Source organism: Phalangium opilio, unplaced genomic scaffold, assembly GCF_054372755.1.
Source record: "Phalangium opilio isolate 3A_F unplaced genomic scaffold, DU_Popi_V2 ptg000037l_1, whole genome shotgun sequence".
NCBI classification, from domain to species: domain Eukaryota; kingdom Metazoa; phylum Arthropoda; class Arachnida; order Opiliones; family Phalangiidae; genus Phalangium; species Phalangium opilio.
This window is the reverse complement of record NW_028324160.1, coordinates 1,561,928-1,580,842: the sequence shown is the minus strand read 5'-3', so window position 1 is coordinate 1,580,842 and position 18,915 is coordinate 1,561,928. Positions and strand designations below refer to the sequence as shown.

General features: G+C 45.8%; 7 non-coding genes across 7 annotated transcripts; all 7 read right to left on the bottom strand.

The window, feature by feature from the left end:
* Window positions 1-532: 532 nt before the first annotated feature.
* TRNAD-GUC (transfer RNA aspartic acid (anticodon GUC)) lies at window positions 533-605 on the bottom strand. Its single transcript has one exon. It is a non-coding gene; the product is annotated as a tRNA-Asp (tRNA).
* Window positions 606-1,855: 1,250 nt separating this feature from the next.
* Window positions 1,856-1,928, bottom strand: TRNAT-GGU (transfer RNA threonine (anticodon GGU)). The gene has a single exon. It is a non-coding gene; the product is annotated as a tRNA-Thr (tRNA).
* Window positions 1,929-3,767: 1,839 nt separating this feature from the next.
* TRNAD-GUC (transfer RNA aspartic acid (anticodon GUC)) lies at window positions 3,768-3,840 on the bottom strand. The gene has a single exon. It is a non-coding gene; the product is annotated as a tRNA-Asp (tRNA).
* Window positions 3,841-5,090: 1,250 nt separating this feature from the next.
* Window positions 5,091-5,163, bottom strand: TRNAT-GGU (transfer RNA threonine (anticodon GGU)). The gene has a single exon. It is a non-coding gene; the product is annotated as a tRNA-Thr (tRNA).
* Window positions 5,164-6,561: 1,398 nt separating this feature from the next.
* TRNAD-GUC (transfer RNA aspartic acid (anticodon GUC)) lies at window positions 6,562-6,634 on the bottom strand. The gene has a single exon. It is a non-coding gene; the product is annotated as a tRNA-Asp (tRNA).
* A 957-nt stretch (window positions 6,635-7,591) lies between these two features.
* On the bottom strand, window positions 7,592-7,664 carry TRNAD-GUC (transfer RNA aspartic acid (anticodon GUC)). The gene has a single exon. It is a non-coding gene; the product is annotated as a tRNA-Asp (tRNA).
* Window positions 7,665-13,106: 5,442 nt separating this feature from the next.
* Window positions 13,107-13,179, bottom strand: TRNAD-GUC (transfer RNA aspartic acid (anticodon GUC)). The gene has a single exon. It is a non-coding gene; the product is annotated as a tRNA-Asp (tRNA).
* Window positions 13,180-18,915: the final 5,736 nt, after the last annotated feature.

The following is an 18,915-nucleotide window of genomic DNA, read 5'->3' as shown; positions in this document are numbered from 1 at the left end:
ATGGAGCCAAAGAAGCCCAAAAATTAAATGGTCGTCAGGTATTGTGGAAAAACTTTGACTCTTTAAGTTACATCTGAGATCTCACAACACCGCTCCCGGGTGGGCTCGAACCACCAACCTTTCGGTTAACAGCCGAACGCGCTAACCATTGAGCCATGGAAGCTCAGAAAATAAATGGTCGGCAGGTATTGTGGAAAAACTTTGACTTTTTACGTCACATCTGAGACCTAACAACACCGCTCCCGGGTGGGCTCGAACCACCGACCTTTCGATTAACAGCTGAACGCGCTAACCATTGCAACACGGAAGCCCAAAAATTAAATGTTCGTCAGGTATTGTGGAAAAACTTTGGCTTTTTACGTTACATTTGAAACTTCACAACACCGCACCCGGGTGGGCCTGAACCACCAACCTTTTCTTTAACATCCGAACGCGCTAACCATGGAGCCAAAGAAGCCCAAAAATTAAATGGTCGTCAGGTATTGTGGAAAAAACTTTGACTTTTTACGTTACATCTGAGATCTCACAACACCGCTCCCGGATGGGCTCGAACCACCAACCTTTCGATTGACAGTCGAACGCGCTAACCATTGAGCCATGGAAGCTCAGAAAATAAATGGCCGTCAGGTATTGTGGAAAAACTTTGGATTTTTACGTTACATTTGAGACCTCACAACACCGCTCCCGGGTGGACTCGAACCACCAACCTTTCGATTAACAGCTGAACGCGCTAACCATTGCAACACGGAAGCCCAAAAATTAAATGTTCGTCAGGTATTGTGGAAAAACTTTGGATTTTTACGTTACATCAGATATCTCACAACACCGATCCCGGTTGGGCTCGAACCACCAACCTTTCGATTAACACCTGAACGCGCTAACCATTGCAACACGGAAGCCCAAAAATTAAATGTTCGTCAGGTATTGTGGAAAAACTTTGGCTTTTTACGTTACATTTGAAACTTCACAACACCGCACCCGGGTGGGCCCGAACCACCAACCTTTTGTTTAACATCCGAACGCGCTAACCATGGAGCCAAAGAAGCCCAAAAATTAAATGGTCGTCAGGTATTGTGGAAAAACTTTGACTCTTTAAGTTACATCTGAGATCTCACAACACCGCTCCCGGATGGGCTCGAACCACCAACCTTTCGCTTAACAGCCGAACGCGCTAACCATTGAGCCATAGAAGCTTAGAAAATAAATGGCCGTCAGGTATTGTGGAAACATTTTGGATTTTTACGTTACATTTGAGATCTCACAACACCGCTCCCGGGTGGGCTCGAACCACCAAACTTTCGGTTAACAGCCGAACGCGCTAACCATTGAGCCATGGAAGCTCAGAAAATAAATGGTCGTCCGGTATTGTGGAAATACTCTGACATTTTACGTTACATCTGAGACCTCACAACACCGCTCCCGGATGGGCTCGAACCACCAACCTTTCGGTTAACATCCGAACGCGCTAACCATTGCGCAATGGAAGCCCAAAAATTAAATGTTCGTCAGGTATTGTAGAAAAATTTTGGATTTTTACGTTACATTTGAGATCTCACAACACTGCACCCGGGTGGTCTCGACCCACCAACCTTTTGTTTAACATCCGAACACGCTAACCATGGAGCCAAAAAAGCTCAAAAATGAAATGGTCGTCAGGTATTGTGGAAAAACTTTGGCTTTTTACGTTACATTTGAGACTTCACAACACCGCTCTCGGGTGGGCTCGAACCACCAACCTTTTGGTTAACATACGAACGCGCTAACCATGGAGCCAAGGAAGCTCAGAAATGAAATGGTCGTCAGGTATTGTGGAAAAACTTTGACTTTTTACATCACATCTGAGACCTCACAACACCGCTCACGGATGGGCTCGAACCACCAACCTTTCGTTTACCAGCCGAACGCGCTAACCATTGCGCCACGGAAGCCCAAAAATTACATGGTCGTCAAGTATTGTGGAAAAACTTTGGCTTTTTACGTTACATTTGAGATCTTAAAACACCGCTCCCGGGTGGGCTCGAACCACCAGTCTTTTGAATAACAGCTGAACGCGCTAACCATTGCGCCACGGAAGCCCAAAAATTAAACGGTCGTCAGGTATTGTGGAAAAACTTTGGCTTTTTACGTTACATTTGAGACTTTACAACACCGCTCCCGGGTGGGCTCGAACCACCGACCTTTTGGTTAACATCCGAACGCGCAGACCATGAAGCCAAGGAAGCTCAGGAATGAAATGGTCGTTAGGTATTGTGGAAAAACTTTGGCTATTTACGTTACATTTGAGATTCCACAACACCGCTACCGAGTGGGCTCTAACCACCGACCTATTGGTTAACAGCCGAACGCGCTAACCATTGAGCCACGGAAACTCAGAAATTAAATGGTTATCATGTATTGTGGAAAAGTTTTGAATTTTTACGCTACATCTGAGACCCCACAACACCTCTCCCGGAAGGGCTCGAACCACAAACCTTTCGGTTAACAGCTGAACGCGCTAACCATTGCGCCACGGAAGCCCAAAAATTAAATGGACGTCAGGTATTGTGGAAAAACCTTGACTTTTTTCGTCACATCTGAGACCTCACAACACCGCTCCCGGATGGGCTCGAACCACCAACCTTTCGGTTAACAGCCGAACGCGCTAACCATTGCGCCACGGAAGCCCAAAAATTAAATGGTCGTCAAGTATTGTGGAAAAACTTTGGCTTTTTACGTTACATTTGAGATATTAAAACACCGCTCCCGGGTGGGCTCGAACCACCAGTCTTTTGAATAACAGCTGAACGCGCTGACCATTGCGCCACGGAAGCCCAAAAATAAAATTGTCGTCAGGTATTGTCGAAAAACTTTGGATTTTTACGTTACATTTGAGATCTCACAACACCGCTCCCGGGTGGGCTCGAACCACCAACCTTTCGGTTAACAGCCGAACGCGCTAACCATTGAGCCATGGAAGCTCAGAAAATAAATGGTCGGCAGGTATTGTGGAAAAACTTTGACTTTTTACGTCACATCTGAGACCTAACAACACCGCTCCCGGGTGGGCTCGAACCACCGACCTTTCGATTAACAGCTGAACGCGCTAACCATTGCAACACGGAAGCCCAAAAATTAAATGTTCGTCAGGTATTGTGGAAAAACTTTGGCTTTTTACGTTACATTTGAAACTTCACAACACCGCACCCGGGTGGGCCCGAACCACCAACCTTTTGTTTAACATCCGAACGCGCTAACCATGGAGCCAAAGAAGCCCAAAAATTAAATGGTCGTCAGGTATTGTGGAAAAACTTTGACTCTTTAAGTTACATCTGAGATCTCACAACACCGCTCCCGGGTGGGCTCGAACCACCAACCTTTCGGTTAACAGCCGAACGCGCTAACCATTGAGCCATGGAAGCTCAGAAAATAAATGGTCGGCAGGTATTGTGGAAAAACTTTGACTTTTTACGTCACATCTGAGACCTAACAACACCGCTCCCGGGTGGGCTCGAACCACCGACCTTTCGATTAACAGCTGAACGCGCTAACCATTGCAACACGGAAGCCCAAAAATTAAATGTTCGTCAGGTATTGTGGAAAAACTTTGGCTTTTTACGTTACATTTGAAACTTCACAACACCGCACCCGGGTGGGCCTGAACCACCAACCTTTTCTTTAACATCCGAACGCGCTAACCATGGAGCCAAAGAAGCCCAAAAATTAAATGGTCGTCAGGTATTGTGGAAAAAACTTTGACTTTTTACGTTACATCTGAGATCTCACAACACCGCTCCCGGATGGGCTCGAACCACCAACCTTTCGATTGACAGTCGAACGCGCTAACCATTGAGCCATGGAAGCTCAGAAAATAAATGGCCGTCAGGTATTGTGGAAAAACTTTGGATTTTTACGTTACATTTGAGACCTCACAACACCGCTCCCGGGTGGACTCGAACCACCAACCTTTCGATTAACAGCTGAACGCGCTAACCATTGCAACACGGAAGCCCAAAAATTAAATGTTCGTCAGGTATTGTGGAAAAACTTTGGATTTTTACGTTACATCAGATATCTCACAACACCGATCCCGGTTGGGCTCGAACCACCAACCTTTCGATTAACACCTGAACGCGCTAACCATTGCAACACGGAAGCCCAAAAATTAAATGTTCGTCAGGTATTGTGGAAAAACTTTGGCTTTTTACGTTACATTTGAAACTTCACAACACCGCACCCGGGTGGGCCCGAACCACCAACCTTTTGTTTAACATCCGAACGCGCTAACCATGGAGCCAAAGAAGCCCAAAAATTAAATGGTCGTCAGGTATTGTGGAAAAACTTTGACTCTTTAAGTTACATCTGAGATCTCACAACACCGCTCCCGGATGGGCTCGAACCACCAACCTTTCGCTTAACAGCCGAACGCGCTAACCATTGAGCCATAGAAGCTTAGAAAATAAATGGCCGTCAGGTATTGTGGAAACATTTTGGATTTTTACGTTACATTTGAGATCTCACAACACCGCTCCCGGGTGGGCTCGAACCACCAAACTTTCGGTTAACAGCCGAACGCGCTAACCATTGAGCCATGGAAGCTCAGAAAATAAATGGTCGTCCGGTATTGTGGAAATACTCTGACATTTTACGTTACATCTGAGACCTCACAACACCGCTCCCGGATGGGCTCGAACCACCAACCTTTCGGTTAACATCCGAACGCGCTAACCATTGCGCAATGGAAGCCCAAAAATTAAATGTTCGTCAGGTATTGTAGAAAAATTTTGGATTTTTACGTTACATTTGAGATCTCACAACACTGCACCCGGGTGGTCTCGACCCACCAACCTTTTGTTTAACATCCGAACACGCTAACCATGGAGCCAAAAAAGCTCAAAAATGAAATGGTCGTCAGGTATTGTGGAAAAACTTTGGCTTTTTACGTTACATTTGAGACTTCACAACACCGCTCTCGGGTGGGCTCGAACCACCAACCTTTTGGTTAACATACGAACGCGCTAACCATGGAGCCAAGGAAGCTCAGAAATGAAATGGTCGTCAGGTATTGTGGAAAAACTTTGACTTTTTACATCACATCTGAGACCTCACAACACCGCTCACGGATGGGCTCGAACCACCAACCTTTCGTTTACCAGCCGAACGCGCTAACCATTGCGCCACGGAAGCCCAAAAATTACATGGTCGTCAAGTATTGTGGAAAAACTTTGGCTTTTTACGTTACATTTGAGATCTTAAAACACCGCTCCCGGGTGGGCTCGAACCACCAGTCTTTTGAATAACAGCTGAACGCGCTAACCATTGCGCCACGGAAGCCCAAAAATTAAACGGTCGTCAGGTATTGTGGAAAAACTTTGGCTTTTTACGTTACATTTGAGACTTTACAACACCGCTCCCGGGTGGGCTCGAACCACCGACCTTTTGGTTAACATCCGAACGCGCAGACCATGAAGCCAAGGAAGCTCAGGAATGAAATGGTCGTTAGGTATTGTGGAAAAACTTTGGCTATTTACGTTACATTTGAGATTCCACAACACCGCTACCGAGTGGGCTCTAACCACCGACCTATTGGTTAACAGCCGAACGCGCTAACCATTGAGCCACGGAAACTCAGAAATTAAATGGTTATCATGTATTGTGGAAAAGTTTTGAATTTTTACGCTACATCTGAGACCCCACAACACCTCTCCCGGAAGGGCTCGAACCACAAACCTTTCGGTTAACAGCTGAACGCGCTAACCATTGCGCCACGGAAGCCCAAAAATTAAATGGACGTCAGGTATTGTGGAAAAACCTTGACTTTTTTCGTCACATCTGAGACCTCACAACACCGCTCCCGGATGGGCTCGAACCACCAACCTTTCGGTTAACAGCCGAACGCGCTAACCATTGCGCCACGGAAGCCCAAAAATTAAATGGTCGTCAAGTATTGTGGAAAAACTTTGGCTTTTTACGTTACATTTGAGATATTAAAACACCGCTCCCGGGTGGGCTCGAACCACCAGTCTTTTGAATAACAGCTGAACGCGCTGACCATTGCGCCACGGAAGCCCAAAAATAAAATTGTCGTCAGGTATTGTCGAAAAACTTTGGATTTTTACGTTACATTTGAGATCTCACAACACCGCTCCCGGGTGGGCTCGAACCACCAACCTTTCGGTTAACAGCCGAACGCGCTAACCATTGAGCCATGGAAGCTCAGAAAATAAATGGTCGGCAGGTATTGTGGAAAAACTTTGACTTTTTACGTCACATCTGAGACCTAACAACACCGCTCCCGGGTGGGCTCGAACCACCGACCTTTCGATTAACAGCTGAACGCGCTAACCATTGCAACACGGAAGCCCAAAAATTAAATGTTCGTCAGGTATTGTGGAAAAACTTTGGCTTTTTACGTTACATTTGAAACTTCACAACACCGCACCCGGGTGGGCCTGAACCACCAACCTTTTCTTTAACATCCGAACGCGCTAACCATGGAGCCAAAGAAGCCCAAAAATTAAATGGTCGTCAGGTATTGTGGAAAAAACTTTGACTTTTTACGTTACATCTGAGATCTCACAACACCGCTCCCGGATGGGCTCGAACCACCAACCTTTCGATTGACAGTCGAACGCGCTAACCATTGAGCCATGGAAGCTCAGAAAATAAATGGCCGTCAGGTATTGTGGAAAAACTTTGGATTTTTACGTTACATTTGAGACCTCACAACACCGCTCCCGGGTGGACTCGAACCACCAACCTTTCGATTAACAGCTGAACGCGCTAACCATTGCAACACGGAAGCCCAAAAATTAAATGTTCGTCAGGTATTGTGGAAAAACTTTGGATTTTTACGTTACATCAGATATCTCACAACACCGATCCCGGGTGGGCTCGAACTACCAACCTTTCGATTAACACCTGAACGCGCTAACCATTGCAACACGGAAGCCCAAAAATTAAATGTTCGTCAGGTATTGTGGAAAAACTTTGGCTTTTTACGTTACATTTGAAACTTCACAACACCGCACCCGGGTGGGCCCGAACCACCAACCTTTTGTTTAACATCCGAACGCGCTAACCATGGAGCCAAAGAAGCCCAAAAATTAAATGGTCGTCAGGTATTGTGGAAAAACTTTGACTCTTTAAGTTACATCTGAGATCTCACAACACCGCTCCCGGGTGGGCTCGAACCACCAACCTTTCGGTTAACAGCCGAACGCGCTAACCATTGAGCCATGGAAGCTCAGAAAATAAATGGTCGGCAGGTATTGTGGAAAAACTTTGACTTTTTACGTCACATCTGAGACCTAACAACACCGCTCCCGGGTGGGCTCGAACCACCGACCTTTCGATTAACAGCTGAACGCGCTAACCATTGCAACACGGAAGCCCAAAAATTAAATGTTCGTCAGGTATTGTGGAAAAACTTTGGCTTTTTACGTTACATTTGAAACTTCACAACACCGCACCCGGGTGGGCCTGAACCACCAACCTTTTCTTTAACATCCGAACGCGCTAACCATGGAGCCAAAGAAGCCCAAAAATTAAATGGTCGTCAGGTATTGTGGAAAAAACTTTGACTTTTTACGTTACATCTGAGATCTCACAACACCGCTCCCGGATGGGCTCGAACCACCAACCTTTCGATTGACAGTCGAACGCGCTAACCATTGAGCCATGGAAGCTCAGAAAATAAATGGCCGTCAGGTATTGTGGAAAAACTTTGGATTTTTACGTTACATTTGAGACCTCACAACACCGCTCCCGGGTGGACTCGAACCACCAACCTTTCGATTAACAGCTGAACGCGCTAACCATTGCAACACGGAAGCCCAAAAATTAAATGTTCGTCAGGTATTGTGGAAAAACTTTGGATTTTTACGTTACATCAGATATCTCACAACACCGATCCCGGTTGGGCTCGAACCACCAACCTTTCGATTAACACCTGAACGCGCTAACCATTGCAACACGGAAGCCCAAAAATTAAATGTTCGTCAGGTATTGTGGAAAAACTTTGGCTTTTTACGTTACATTTGAAACTTCACAACACCGCACCCGGGTGGGCCCGAACCACCAACCTTTTGTTTAACATCCGAACGCGCTAACCATGGAGCCAAAGAAGCCCAAAAATTAAATGGTCGTCAGGTATTGTGGAAAAACTTTGACTTTTTAAGTTACATCTGAGATCTCACAACACCGCTCCCGGATGGGCTCGAACCACCAACCTTTCGCTTAACAGCCGAACGCGCTAACCATTGAGCCATAGAAGCTTAGAAAATAAATGGCCGTCAGGTATTGTGGAAACATTTTGGATTTTTACGTTACATTTGAGATCTCACAACACCGCTCCCGGGTGGGCTCGAACCACCAAACTTTCGGTTAACAGCCGAACGCGCTAACCATTGAGCCATGGAAGCTCAGAAAATAAATGGTCGTCCGGTATTGTGGAAATACTCTGACATTTTACGTTACATCTGAGACCTCACAACACCGCTCCCGGATGGGCTCGAACCACCAACCTTTCGGTTAACATCCGAACGCGCTAACCATTGCGCAATGGAAGCCCAAAAATTAAATGTTCGTCAGGTATTGTAGAAAAATTTTGGATTTTTACGTTACATTTGAGATCTCACAACACTGCACCCGGGTGGTCTCGACCCACCAACCTTTTGTTTAACATCCGAACACGCTAACCATGGAGCCAAAGAAGCTCAAAAATGAAATGGTCGTCAGGTATTGTGGAAAAACTTTGACTTTTTACGTCACATCTAGGACCTCACAACACCGCACCCGGATGGGCTCGAACCACCAACCTTTCGGTTAACAGCCGAACGCGCTAACCATTGCGCCACGGAAGCTCAGAAAATAAATGTTCGTCCGGTATTGTGGAAAAATTTTGGATTTTTACGTTACATTTGAGATCTCACAACACCGCTCCCGAGTGGGCTCGAACCACCAACCTTTCGGTTAACAGCCGAACGTGCTAACCATTGCGCCACGGAAGCCCAAAAAGGAAATGGTCGTCAGGTATGAGATCTCAAATGTAACGTAAAAATCCAAAGTTTTTCCACAATACCTGACGAACATTTAATTTTTGGGCTTCCATTGCGCAATGGTTAGCGCGTTCGGCTGTTAACCGAAAGATTGGTGGTTCGAGCCCATCCGGGAGCGGTGTTGTGAGGTCTCAGATGTAACGTAAAATGTCAGAGTATTTCCACAATACCGGACGACCATTTATTTTCTGAGCTTCCATGGCTCAATAGTTAGCGCGTTCGGCTGTTAACCGAAAGGTTGTTGGTTCGAAAACCCGGGAGCGGTATTGTAAGATCTAAGATGTAACATAAAAATCCAAAGTTTTTTCCACAATACCTGACGAACATTTAATTTTTCGTCTTCCGTTGCGCAATGGTTAGCGCGTTCGGCTGTTAACCGAAAGTTTGGTGGTTCGAGCCCACCCGGGAGCGGTGTTGTGAGATCTCAAATGTAACGTAAAAATCCAAAATTTTTCCACAATACCGGACGAACATTTATTTTCTGAGCTTCCGTGGCGCAATGGTTAGCGCGTTCGGCTGTTAACCGAAAGGTTGGTGGTTCGAGCCCATCCGGGTGCGGTGTTGTGAGGTCCTAGATGTGACGTAAAAAGTCAAAGTTTTTCCACAATACCTGACGACCATTTCATTTTTGAGCTTCTTTGGCTCCATGGTTAGCGTGTTCGGATGTTAAACAAAAGGTTGGTGGGTCGAGACCACCCGGGTGCATTGTTGTGAGATCTCAAATGTAACGTAAAAATCCAAAATTTTTCTACAATACCTGACGAACTTTTAATTTTTGGGCTTCCATTGCGCAATGGTTAGCGCGTTCGGATGTTAACCGAAAGGTTGGTGGTTCGAGCCCATCCGGGAGCGGTGTTGTGAGGTCTCAGATGTAACGTAAAATGTCAGAGTATTTCCACAATACCGGACGACCATTTATTTTCTGAGCTTCCATGGCTCAATGGTTAGCGCGTTCGGCTGTTAACCGAAAGTTTGGTGGTTCGAGCCCACCCGGGAGCGGTGTTGTGAGATCTCAAATGTAACGTAAAAATCCAAAATGTTTCCACAATACCTGACGAACATTTTTTTCTGAGCTTCCATGGCTCAATGGTTAGCGCGTTCGGCTGTTAATTGAAAGGTTGGTGGTTCGAGCCCAACCGGGAGCGGTGTTGTGAGATCTCAATTGTAACGTAAAAATTCAAAGTTTTTCCACAATACCTGACGAACATTTAATTTTTGGGGTTCCGTTGCGCAATGGTTAGCGCGTTCAGCTGTTAATAGAAAGGTTGGTGGTTCGAGCCCACTCGGGAGCGGTTGTGAGATCTCAAATGTAACGTAAAAATCCAAAGTTTTTCCACAATACCTGACGAACATTAAATTTTTGGGCTTCCGTTGCGCAATAATTAGCGCGTTCGGCTTTTAACCGAAAGGTTGGTGGTTCGAGCCCATCCGGAAGCGGTGTTGTGAGGTCTTAGATTTAACGTAAAATCCAAAGTTTCTCCACAATACCTGACGACCATATCACTTTCGGGCTTCCGTGGCGCAATGGTTAGCGCGTTCGGCTGTTAACCGAAAGTTTGGTGGTTCGAGCCCACCCGGGAGCGGTGTTGTGAGATCTCAAATGTAACGTAAAAATCCAAAATTTTTCCACAATACCTGACGAACATTTATTTTCTGAGCTTCCATGGCTCAATGGTTAGCGCGTTCAGCTGTTAATTGAAAGGTTGGTGGTTCGAGCCCAACCGGGAGCGGTGTTGTGAGATCTCAATTGTAACGTAAAAATTCAAAGTTTTTCCACAATACCTGACGACCATATCACTTTCGGGCTTCCGTGGCGCAATGGTTAGCGCGTTCGGCTGTTAACCGAAAGGTTGGTGGTTCGAGCCCATCCTGGTGCGGTGTTGTGAGGTCCCAGATGTGACGTAAAAAGTCAAAGTTTTTCCACAATACCTGACGACCATTTTATTTTTGAGCTTCTTTGGCTCCATGGTTAGCGCGTTCGGATGTTAAATAAATGGTTGGTAGTTCGAGCCCACCCGGGTGCGGTGTTGTGAAGTTTCAAATGTAACGTAAAAAGCCAAAGTTTTTCCACAATACCTGACGACCATTTACTTTTTGGGCTTCCGTGGCGCAATGGTTAGCGCGTTCAGCTGTTAAAAGAAAGTTTGGTGGTTCGAGCCCACTCGGGAGCGGTGTTGTGAGATCTCAAATGTAACGTAAAAATCCAAAATTTTTCCACAATACCTGACGAACATTTAATTTTTGGGCTTCCGTTGCGCAATGGTTAGCGCGTTCAGCTGTTAAAAGAAAGTTTGGTGGTTCGAGCCCACTCGGGAGCGGTGTTGTGAGATCTCAAATGTAACGTAAAAATCCAAAGTTTTTCCACAGTACCTGACGAACATTTAATTTTTGGGCTTCCATTGCGCAATGGTTAGCGCGTTCGGCTGTTAACCGAAAGGTTGGTGGTTCGAGCCCATCCGGGAGCGGTGTTGTGAGGTCTCAGATGTAACGTAAAATGTCAGAGTATTTCCACAATACCGGACGACCATTTATTTTCTGAGCTTCCATGGCTCAATGGTTAGCGCGTTCGGCTGTTAACCGAAAGGTTGTTGGTTCGAAAACCCGGGAGCGGTATTGTGAGATCTAAGATGTAACGTAAAAATCCAAAGTTTTTTCCACAATACCTGACGAACATTTAATTTTTCGTCTTCCGTTGCGCAATGGTTAGCGCGTTCGGCTGTTAACCGAAAGTTTGGTGGTTCGAGCCCACCCGGGAGCGGTGTTGTGAGATCTCAAATGTAACGTAAAAATCCAAAATTTTTCCACAATACCTGACGAACATTTATTTTCTGAGCTTCCATGGCTCAATGGTTAGCGCGTTCAGCTGTTAATCGAAAGGTTGGTGGTTCGAGCCCAACCGGGAGCGGTGTTGTGAGATCTCAATTGTAACGTAAAAATTCAAAGTTTTTCCACAATACCTGACGACCATATCACTTTCGGGCTTCCGTGGCGCAATGGTTAGCGCGTTCGGATGTTAAACAAAAGGTTGGTGGTTCGAGCCCACCCGGGTGCGGTGTTGTGAAATCTCAAATGTAACGTAAACAGCTGAACGCGCTAACCATTGCGCAACGGAAGACGAAAAATTAAATGTTCGTCAGGTATTGTGGAAAAACTTTGGCTTTTTACGTTACATTTGAAACTTCACAACACCGCACTCGGGTGGGCCCGAACCACCAACCTTTTGTTGAACATCCGAACGCGCTAACCATGGAGCCAAAGAAGCTCAAAAATGAAATGGTCGTCAGGTATTGTGGAAAAACTTTGAGTGTTTACGTCACATCTGGGACCTCACAACACCGCACCCGGATGGGCTCGAACCACCAACCTTTCGGTTAACAGCCGAACGCGCTAACCATTGCGCCACGGAAGCCCGAAAATGATATTGTCGTCAGGTATTGTGAAAAAACTTTGGATTTTTACGTTACATTTGAGATCTCACAACACCGCTCCCGGGTGGGCTCGAATCACCAACCTTTCGGTTAACAGCCGAACGCGCTAACCATTGAGCCATGGAAGCTCAGAAAATAAATGGTCGTCAGGTATTGTGGAAAAACTTTGACTTTTTACGTCACATCTGAGACCTAACAACACCGCTCCCGGGTGGGCTCGAACCACCAACCTTTCGATTAACAGCTGAACGCGCTAACCATTGCAACACGGAAGCCCAAAAATTAAATGTTCGTCAGGTATTGTGGAAAAAATTTGGATTTTTACGTTACATCTGAGATCTCACAACACTGCTCCCGGGTGGGCTCGAACCACCAACCTTTCGATTAACAGCTGAACGCGCTAACCATTGCAACACGGAAGCCCAAAAATTAAATGTTTGTCAGGTATTGTGGAAAAACTTTGGCTTTTTACGTTACATTTGAAACTTCACAACACCACACCCGGGTGGCCCTGAACCACCAACCTTTTCTTTAACATCCGAACGCGCTAACCATGGAGCCAAAGAAGCCCAAAAATTAAATGGTCGTCAGGTTTTGTGGAAAAACTTTGACTTTTTACGTTACATCTGAGATCTCACAACACCGCTCCCGGATGGGCTCGAACCACCAACCTTTCGATTGACAGTCGAACGCGCAAACCATTGAGCCATGGAAGCTCAGAAAATAAATGGCCGTCAGGTATTGTGGAAAAACTTTGGATTTTTACGTTACATTTGAGATCTCACAACACCGCTCCCGAGTGTGCTCGAACCACCAACCTTTATTTTAACAGCTGAACGCGCTAACCATTGCGCAACGGAAGCCCCAAAAATTAAATGTTCGTCAGGTATTGTGGAAAAACTTTGGATTTTTTCGTTACATTTGAGATCTCACAACACCGCTCCCGAGTGGGCTCGAACCACCAACCTTTCTCTTAACAGCTGAACGCGCTAACCATTGCGCAAAGGAAGCCCCAAAAATTAAATGTTCGTCAGGTATTGTGGAAAAACTTTGGATTTTTACGTTACATTTGAGATCTCACAACACCGCTCCCGGGTGGGCTCGAACCACCAACCTTTCGGTTAACAGCCGAACGCGCTAACCATTGAGCCATGGAAGCTGAGAAAATAAATGGTCGTCAAGTATTGTAGAAAAACTTTGACTTTTTACGTCACATCTGAGACCTCACAACACCGCTCCCGGGTGGGCTCGAACACCAAACCTTTCGATTAACAGCTGAACGCGCTAACCATTGCAACACGGAAGCCCAAAAATTAAATGTTCGTAAGGTATTGTAGAAAAATTTTGGATTTTTACGTTACATTTGAGATCTCATAACACCGCTCCCGGTTGGGCTCGAACCACCAAACTTTCTTTTAACAGCTGAACGCGCTAACCATTGCGCAACGGAAGCCCAAAAATTAAATGTTCGTCAGGTATTGTGGAAAAAACTTTGGATTTTTACGTTACATCTTAAATCTCACAACACCGCTCCCGGGTATTCGAACCAACAACCATTCGGTTAACAGCCGAACGCGCTAACCATTGAGCCATGGAAGCTCAGAAAACATATGGTCGTCAGGTATTGTGGAAAAACTTTGGATTTTTACGTTTCATTTTGATCTCACAACACCGCTCCCGAGTGGGCTCGAACCACCAAACTTTCTTTTAACAGCTGAACGCGCTAACCATTGCACAACGGAAGCCCAAAAATTAACTGTTCGTCAGGTATTGTGGAAAAACTTTGAATTTTTACGTTAAATTTGAGGTCTCACAACACCGCTCCCGGGTGGGCTCGAACCATCAAACTTTCGGTTAACAGCCGAACGCGCTAACCATTGCGCAACGGAAGACGAAAAATTAAATGTTCGTCAGGTATTGTGGAAAAAACTTTGGATTTTTACGTTACATCTTAGATCTCACAAGACCGCTCCCGGGTATTCGAACCAACAACCATTCGGTTAACAGCCGAACGCGCTAACCATTGAGCCATGGAAGCTCAGAAAGTACATGGTCGTCAGGTATTGTGGAAAAACTTTGGCTTTTTACGTTACATTTGAAACTTCACAACACCGCACCCGGGTGGGCTCGAACTACCAACCTTTTATTTAACATCCGAACGCGCTAACCATGGAGCCAAAGAAGCTCAAAAATGAAATGGTCGTCAGGTATTGTGGAAAAACTTTGACTTTTTACGTCACATCTGGGACCTCACAACACCGCACCCGGATGGGCTCGAACCACCAACCTTTCGGTTAACAGCCGAACGCGCTAACCATTGCGCCACGGAAGCCCGAAAGTGATATGGTCGTCAGGTATTGTGGAAAAACTTTGGATTTTACGTTAAATCTAAGACCTCACAACACCGCTTCCGGATGGGCTCGAACCACCAACCTTTCGGTTTAAAGCCGAACGCGCTAATTACTGCGCATCGGAAGCCCAAAAATTCAATGTTCGTCAGGTATTGTGGAAAAACTTTGGATTTATACGTTACATTTGAGATCTCACAACACCGCTCCCGAGTGGGCTCGAACCACCAACCTTTCTATTAACAGCTGTACGTGCTAACCATTGCGCCACGAAAGCCCAAAAAGTAAATGGTCGTCAGGTATTGTGGAAAAACTTTGGCTTTTTACGTTACATTTGAAACTTCACAACACCGCACCCGGGTGGGCTCGAACTACCAACCTTTTATTTAACATCCGAACGCGCTAACCATGGAGCCAAAGAAGCTCAAAAATGAAATGGTCGTCAGGTATTGTGGAAAAACTTTGACTTTTTACGTCACATCTGGGACCTCACAACACCGCACCCGGATGGGCTCGAACCACCAACCTTTCGGTTAACAGCCGAACGCGCTAACCATTGCGCCACGGAAGCCCGAAAGTGATATGGTCGTCAGGTATTGTGGAAAAACTTTGGATTTTACGTTAAATCTAAGACCTCACAACACCGCTTCCGGATGGGCTCGAACCACCAACCTTTCGGTTAAAAGCCGAACGCGCTAATTACTGCGCATCGGAAGCCCAAAAATTCAATGTTCGTCAGGTATTGTGGAAAAACTTTGGATTTATACGTTACATTTGAGATCTCACAACACCGCTCCCGAGTGGGCTCGAACCACCAACCTTTCTATTAACAGCTGAACGTGCTAACCATTGCGCCACGAAAGCCCAAAAAGTAAATGGTCGTCAGGTATTGTGGAAAAACTTTGGCTTTTTACGTTACATTTGAAACTTCACAACACCGCACCCGGGTGGGCTCGAACTACCAACCTTTTATTTAACATCCGAACGCGCTAACCATGGAGCCAAAGAAGCTCAAAAATGAAATGGTCGTCAGGTATTGTGGAAAAACTTTGACTTTTTACGTCACATCTGGGACCTCACAACACCGCACCCGGATGGGCTCGAACCACCAACCTTTCGGTTAACAGCCGAACGCGCTAACCATTGCGCCACGGAAGCCCGAAAGTGATATGGTCGTCAGGTATTGTGGAAAAACTTTGGATTTTACGTTAAATCTAAGACCTCACAACACCGCTTCCGGATGGGCTCGAACCACCAACCTTTCGGTTAAAAGCCGAACGCGCTAATTACTGCGCATCGGAAGCCCAAAAATTCAATGTTCGTCAGGTATTGTGGAAAAACTTTGGATTTATACGTTACATTTGAGATCTCACAACACCGCTCCCGAGTGGGCTCGAACCACCAACCTTTCTATTAACAGCTGAACGTGCTAACCATTGCGCCACGAAAGCCCAAAAAGTAAATGGTCGTCAGGTATTGTGGAAAAACTTTGGCTTTTTACGTTACATTTGAAACTTCACAACACCGCACCCGGGTGGGCTCGAACTACCAACCTTTTATTTAACATCCGAACGCGCTAACCATGGAGCCAAAGAAGCTCAAAAATGAAATGGTCGTCAGGTATTGTGGAAAAACTTTGACTTTTTACGTCACATCTGGGACCTCACAACACCGCACCCGGATGGGCTCGAACCACCAACCTTTCGGCTAACAGCCGAACGCGCTAACCATTGCGCCACGGAAGCCCGAAAGTGATATGGTCGTCAGGTATTGTGGAAAAACTTTGGATTTTACGTTAAATCTAAGACCTCACAACACCGCTTCCGGATGGGCTCGAACCACCAACCTTTCGGTTAAAAGCCGAACGCGCTAATTACTGCGCATCGGAAGCCCAAAAATTCAATGTTCGTCAGGTATTGTGGAAAAACTTTGGATTTATACGTTACATTTGAGATCTCACAACACCGCTCCCGAGTGGGCTCGAACCACCAACCTTTCTATTAACAGCTGAACGTGCTAACCATTGCGCCACGAAAGCCCAAAAAGTAAATGGTCGTCAGGTATTGTGGAAAAACTTTGGCTTTTTACGTTACATTTGAAACTTCACAACACCGCACCCGGGTGGGCTCGAACTACCAACCTTTTATTTAACATCCGAACGCGCTAACCATGGAGCCAAAGAAGCTCAAAAATGAAATGGTCGTCAGGTATTGTGGAAAAACTTTGACTTTTTACGTCACATCTGGGACCTCACAACACCGCACCCGGATGGGCTCGAACCACCAACCTTTCGGTTAACAGCCGAACGCGCTAACCATTGCGCCACGGAAGCCCGAAAGTGATATGGTCGTCAGGTATTGTGGAAAAACTTTGGATTTTACGTTAAATCTAAGACCTCACAACACCGCTTCCGGATGGGCTCGAACCACCAACCTTTCGGTTAAAAGCCGAACGCGCTAATTACTGCGCATCGGAAGCCCAAAAATTCAATGTTCGTCAGGTATTGTGGAAAAACTTTGGATTTATACGTTACATTTGAGATCTCACAACACCGCTCCCGAGTGGGCTCGAACCACCAACCTTTCTATTAACAGCTGAACGTGCTAACCATTGCGCCACGAAAGCCCAAAAAGTAAATGGTCGTCAGGTATTGTGGAAAAACTTTGGCTTTTTACGTTACATTTGAAACTTCACAACACCGCACCCGGGTGGGCTCGAACTACCAACCTTTTATTTAACATCCGAACGCGCTAACCATGGAGCCAAAGAAGCTCAAAAATGAAATGGTCGTCAGGTATTGTGGAAAAACTTTGACTTTTTACGTCACATCTGGGACCTCACAACACCGCACCCGGATGTGCTCGAACCACCAACCTTTCGATTAACAGCCGAACGCGCTGACCATTGCGCAACGGAAGCCCAAAAATTAAATGTTCGTCAGGTATTGTAGAAAAATTTTGGATTTTTACGTTACATTTGAGATCTCACAACACCGCTCCCGAGTGTGCTCGAACCACCATCCTTTCTTTTAACAGCTGAACGCGCTAACCATTGCGCAACGGAAGCCCCAAAAATTAAATGTTCGTCAGATATTGTGGAAAAGATTTAAATTTTTACGTTACATTTGAGATCTCACAACACCGCTCCCGAGTGGGCTCGAACCACCAACCTTTCTTTTAACAGCTGAACGCGCCAACCATTGCGCAACGGAAGCCCAAAAATTAAATGTTCGTCAGGTATTGTGGAAAATTTTTTTAATTTTTACGTTACATTTGAGATCTCACAACACCGGTCCCGGGTGGGCTCGAACCACCAACCTTTCGGTTAACAGCCGAACGCGCTAACCATTGAGCCATGGGGAAGCTCAGAAAAAAAAATGGTCGTCAGGTATTGTGGAAAAACTTTGAATTTTTACGTTACATCAGAAATCTCACAACACCGCTCCCGGGTGCGCTCGAACCACCAACCTTTCGATTAACAGCTGAACGCGCTAACCATTGCAACACGGAAGCCCAAAAATTAAATGTTCGTCAGGTATTGTGGTAAAACTTTGACTTTTTAAGTTACATCTGAGATCTTACAACACCGCTCCCGGATGGGCTCGAACCACCAACCTTTCGCTTAACAGCCGAACGCGCTAACCATTGAGCCATGGAAGCTCAGAAAACAAATGGCCGTCAGGTATTGTGGAAAAACTTTGGATTTTTACGTTACATTTGAGATCTCACAACACCGCTCCCGAGTAGGCTCGAACTACCAACCTTTCGGTTAACAGCCGAACGCGCTGACCATTGCGCAACGGAAGCCCAAAAATTAAATGTTCGTCAGGTATTGTGGAAAAACTTTGAATTTTTAAGTTACATCTGAGATCTCACAACACCGCTCCCGGATGGGGCTCGAACCACCAACCTTTCGCTTAACAGCCGAACGCGCTAACCATTGAGCCATTGAAGCTCAGAAAATAAATGGCCGTCAGGTATTGTGGAAAAACTTTGGATTTTTACGTTACATTTGAGATCTCACAACACCGCTGCCGAGTGGGCTCGAACCACCAACCTTTCGGTTAACAGCCGAACGTGCTAACCATTTCGCCACGGAAGCCCA